Source organism: Egretta garzetta, unplaced genomic scaffold (genome assembly GCF_000687185.1).
Source record: "Egretta garzetta isolate BGI_Z169 unplaced genomic scaffold, ASM68718v1 scaffold297, whole genome shotgun sequence".
Classification (NCBI taxonomy): Eukaryota; Metazoa; Chordata; class Aves; order Pelecaniformes; family Ardeidae; genus Egretta; species Egretta garzetta.
Genome location: NW_009260410.1, coordinates 4520783 through 4526212, shown reverse-complemented (window position 1 = coordinate 4526212; position 5430 = coordinate 4520783).

Below are 5430 nucleotides of genomic sequence, written 5' to 3'. Positions count from 1 at the left end.
AAGATCCCTAGAATTGGACACACACACACACACACACACACACCCAAAAAAAAGAAAAGAGAAAATGAGCCAAGTCTCAAGCTATTAACCCAGGGCTGAGCAGCAATTGCTGGGATGGATGACCTGGGGTAGACAGCCACATCCCTGACTTCTACATTGCTGTTTAGGATAAACCTGTCGTAAGTGATGCTATGGCTGTTGCTAAGCAACAAGTGATGATTGCTATAGCCAACATTCCCCTCTTAAAGGTACATTTGCAAAGAGTAATCTTTTGTGCGCATGAAATTAATTTGCAGATGTATGGATTTGTATTAGTCAATGGCAATAAACTTTGGAAATGCTTCAGTGCAGCGTTAAAATGGAATACAATGTGGCATGGAGATATTGTATAGCAAAAACATTAAGCCCTCCCCCTTAATTAATTGGAACTTAAAGCTGGGATATCTTACTCACCAACATAAATTAACAGTAAATCAGGTTACAGAATAAATTAACAAATTAAATCGGGTTAGTTGGAAAGTTTAAAAGAAAGAGCGCCTGCAAGCTGCCTGCATTGCAAATACAGTGAGAAAGTCTTGGGCTGGAAGGGAAGGCTCGCATATACGAGCGTAACTCTTCGGGCTCTGCTTAGAAGTGACTGATTTTCAGGCTTTCGCATCAAAGACTGGACCTGCTCTAAACATGGATTAAAACTCAGCCACAGTGCACTGCCCGCTGAAGCCAAAGCAGCCACACCAGGAAAGGACTTTGGCTGCTTATTTTCTTCCCTTTTTGTGCCATAGACTTTGCAGAGGATAACGTTCCTTTCACAGAGCATCACAAACCTCCCTTTTTCTTTTATTTTTTTTTTTAAGCTCCTTTTCCTTCCCTTGCTTTTCTCCACTGGCAAGGACTGCACCGTCTCCTGTGCTTGCACGCCCCTCGTGTGCTCCCCAGGGACATTCCGCCCCCCACCCTGTCCAACCTGCGGATGCAGTGGGCCTCATCGCCCATTAACATCGACCCACGCGGTGGCTTCTGGAGGTGCACGGAGCCACTGGTGGGCCAGCACTGCTGGCTCTCAGGGTCTCCAGGAGGGACCAGCAGGATGGTCCTGCCACGCCGCAAAACTTCGTCACCCTGGGCTCCCTTTGCCGCCGTGGCGCAGCTGGAGAAATGCTCATCTGCTGGCAGCGGGGAGAAGGGGAGCCATGGCAAGGTATTTCAACTGTATTACTTTCAGGTGGTTGCTACATCTCTTCTAATTAAAGTAAAATCATCTTAGGACTCCTGAAATGAATATTTGGTATAATAGATTCAGAAAGTGATGAAAATGTTTTCATTAAATAGTGAGAGAGGGAGAGAGACCCTGCAAGGCATAGCATTTTATCTCAACCCTCTAATAACATTAATAAACTCTTTAATCTTTGTCACGTTTATGACTTAATGGCAATCCTTAAAGACATGACAGACAAGTAAGAGCTGCCAGGTTCCTTTAACCTATAAGCATTCATATTCTTCGCAGCATTTTGATTAAGTGGAAAATTCCTCTGCAACGGGCTTTATTCTCTGTGTAAAGCTGTGCTCCGCAGCCGGTGGGAGTAGCGGAGGATGCTCAGACCTGGCCGGGACCCGGTGGTGCCAGGGATGGTGGTGGCATATCCCTCCTCCATGGCCAGGAGCCAGGTGGCTGCTGGGCCCCTTTCCTACCACTGGCTGGGGGTATTTAGTGCCAGCACTGGTGTGACCAGCCCATGCTGTTTCCCTTGTCCCACCCGTGCTGCCCGGGTACGGACCTGACTCCGCTGATGGGCTTTGCTTCGTCACTCACCTGGGGGACTTCATAGAATCATAGAATCATTTAGGTTGGAAAAGACCTTTAAGATCATCAAGTCCAACCGTTAACCTAACCCTGCCATCCCACCACTAAACCATGTCCCTGAGCACCTCGTCTATCCTTCTTTTAAATACCTCCAGGGATGGGGACTCTACCACCTCCCTGGGCAGCCCATTCCAGAGCCTGACAACCCTTTCTGTGAAGAAAATTTTCCTAATGTCCAACCTAAACCTGCCCTGGCGCAACTTCAGACCATTCCCCTTTGTCCTTTTGTCTGTTACCTGGGAGAAGAGGCTGACCCCCACCTCACTACAGCCTCCTGTCAGGGTGTTGTAGAGGGCAATCAGGTCTCCCCTCAGCCTCCTCTTCTCCAGGCTAAATAACCCCAGTTCCCTCAGCCGCTCCTCGTATGACTTGTGCTCCAGACCCCTCACCAGCTTGGTTGCTCTCCTCTGGACATGTTCCAGCAATGCAACATCTTTCTTGTAGTGAGGGACTTCATCCCTCCTTTCCACAAAAAATGTCTTTAAAGCTATGGGTGGCAAGCTTTGTGTGGCATTCTCCTCTTCCTCAGGGCTATGGAACACTGAACAACACCCCTCACCTCCCCCCGCCCCGGCACCTTTGCCCACAGGCACGCGGGTCTGTGGGGGTCCGTGATTTCAAGCGAGCAGTATTTGCAAAGCTGCTGCACCGAAGGAGCGTCGTTTGGGCCCGTGGTCAAGCGCTACTGTTGCGGGTGCCAGGCTGGGAGTTGCCAAGCCCAAACTTCACCCCACTATGCAGTTCTCCTGTGGTCCAAAAGAAGCACATGCCCAGCGAAAAAACCAGTGTGTGGCCATGTAGTTAGGGGGCTGCACAGCAAGGCAGGCACAGCTGGGAACTGAACCCAGCCTTTGTGTTTTCCGTCTTTTTTTTTTTTAAATTTTTTTCAGACTCCCAGCAATCTGGCATTTTCTAATCTTCGAGTCCTTGACTATAAAACCTAATTAATGCTCTTTTTAATGCAGGGGGTTTTTTTGCATTTAATCTCCCAGGGCTTTTTTTTTTTTTCTAATGTTAGGTGCAAGTGCAGCCTTTTTTCTGCTGTTGATGGAGTTTGGACCCAGAGTATCCATTTTATCCAGCTTCCACCCCAGCGTTCCCCGGTTGGAAGCAGAAGGATGCTCCACCGATGGGGTGAGGCCAGATAAGGGTCGTCAGTAGCAGCTTGGCCCTTTTGGTTGCTGCGGTACCCCTGGGTACCCCACGTCCCTGGCGGGGGCCGGGGCAGCCGCATCCCCTCCCTGCCTGACTCGGGGGTGCGGGGGCACCTACTGTGCCCCAAAAAGAAAGCACTCCACACGGTACAGATGGTATTTCACACAGATTTGGTTTGGTGTCATCTGCTGCGAACATAAATACCAGCTTGATAACTTCACTGTTGTAAATGATAAGCAGAAACCTCTTTTTGGTTGTTCTTCAGTCAAATGCCGGTAACAAAATGAAAAAATCACTATTAAACCCCCTCCCCCCCCCTTTATTTGTGTCATTTTGATGCTGTCAAAAAAAAGACAACACTCACGTAGCATAAGGAGAATTTTTAAATAGAAGCATTACATTTTAAAACCCTAATAAAGATAAAAGCAAAATAAACACTGAAATTTGAATTTAGAGAATGAGGGAAGAAAGATTAGTCTGTGCTGGTGAAGTAATGAAGGTAGTGGCTGGTAACAATTTTTAATAGCACATTAATGCTGAATTACTTTGGAATTTCTGCAGGAGTCGAGATGACATCCACATAAACACCAAATGAATTCCAAATGATTGGTGTTATCATAAAGAGCACCAAATGAATTAATAATGATGGAACACTTAAACTAAAACGTTATCTTCTCTAATCTGTTGTCTCTGTTATGCACTGCGCAATTCATTTTTAGCCAACTATGACCCTTTCTTTCGTTTGTCTTTTAATTTAAAAACATATCTATTTATTTTTGCACACCTGTTCTGCTCCTGTACCGTGTGAAGCAGGACTCGGACTAGTCCGTCTTCGTAACAGTTTTGCCTTGGCGTCGCAAAATTTAAGAGATAGATGGGAAGACATCTGGACGTGAGACGTATCGCTGGGAAAATGACTATGACTAATAAGAACCATAATAATAACGATTCCGCCTTGATGGTCCCACATGTGCAGAGACCTCAGGGCACCCTTCACAGCGTTTAATAAACTAAATGGCTCACTTTACAGCAATGCAATATGTCTCCCCCCCACCCCCGCCGGAGCAGCCGAAGAGGGGAGGAAGCCTGAACTCGCAGCCTGTGCAACTCAGCCGAAAAGGTCGGAAGGAAAGAGGCGGCCGGGCGGTGCTGCCCCGTGGGTGTCAGGGAGGAGCTGAGCACGAGCAGGGCGGCTACACCTGTGGGGGCTCATGCTCCTGCCAAACATGGGCTCCTCGGGGCCTGTGGAGGGGGACACCACCACCACCACCAGCACCACCACCATTGCCTTCCCGTGGGCAGCCATGCCCCAGGTCACCCCAGGTCCCTTCCCAGGGCCGGGCTGGGTGCACCCGCTGACATATTAGCAGTCAAATGACATTTAGGGAGCACAAGTCTCACTCCCTCCTGCAGGCCAAGTAAATATCATTAGTAATGATATTAAATCTCAAATTGTGCTGCTGCACTATGGCAACCACTCAGCAAGCATTTGCTATTGCTGCTTGTGCCTCACAATTACTTCCATAGACTTTATTTCTTAGAAAACTATTACTGACCATAATCCTCTGCACGGCATACCATGAAAATGAAAAACAATAAAAAAAAGAAAAGTCAGCCCGGCTTGTGGAGCGAGGTTGGCAGGTTTTGGTTTTCGTTACGAAGGTGGTGATGCTGAGTGCTGAGGTGGGCAGGGGCAAAGAGCTTCTGGCCAGTTAGCCTGGACGGCTTTAAAGCAAAGCAGCACATGCTCCCAGGCAACCAGCTTGCTCTCCTGTACAGTGTCTGTCACACAAACATATATACACACGCATACATATAGTATATACATATATATATAAAAATTAAGTTTTAATACATAATTATTTATAATATAATTGTATTTTTATATATTTATGTGTGTATATTATATATATTTCTGTATATATATACACGTGTGTATATGAGTGCGTGCATATATATATATATATACACACACATACACACATTTATGTGCGCTGTTGGCTTTTCTTTGCTGCAGAAGTGTTTGCTGGGCTGTGGGGGGGCTGGGGCGGCCTGCCGGTGGCAGCAGCGGGCCACCGGCCCATCACACGTGCTTTGCATCTTTGACAGAAGCAACATATAATTATATTACAAATTAACTTGCAAATGCTGGTAGAGATGTACTCCACGGGAGGAAAAAAAAAGAAGAAAAAAAAAAAAAATTCGGTTTCATCTTCTCTTGTGTTTTGTAGCTGGTCTCTCCTGCACAGTCTGCGTCTTCGGGATCCGTGCCCTGGGAGCGCTAATCATTTTTATTAACCATTAAACAAGAAGATCCTTTTTATTTGAAAATGTAAAACATGCGGGAAGTGCTATCTATAGCTGCTAATTCAGGTCACATTAAACAGCTCTTCCTCACCTCGCGGCTCGTCCCT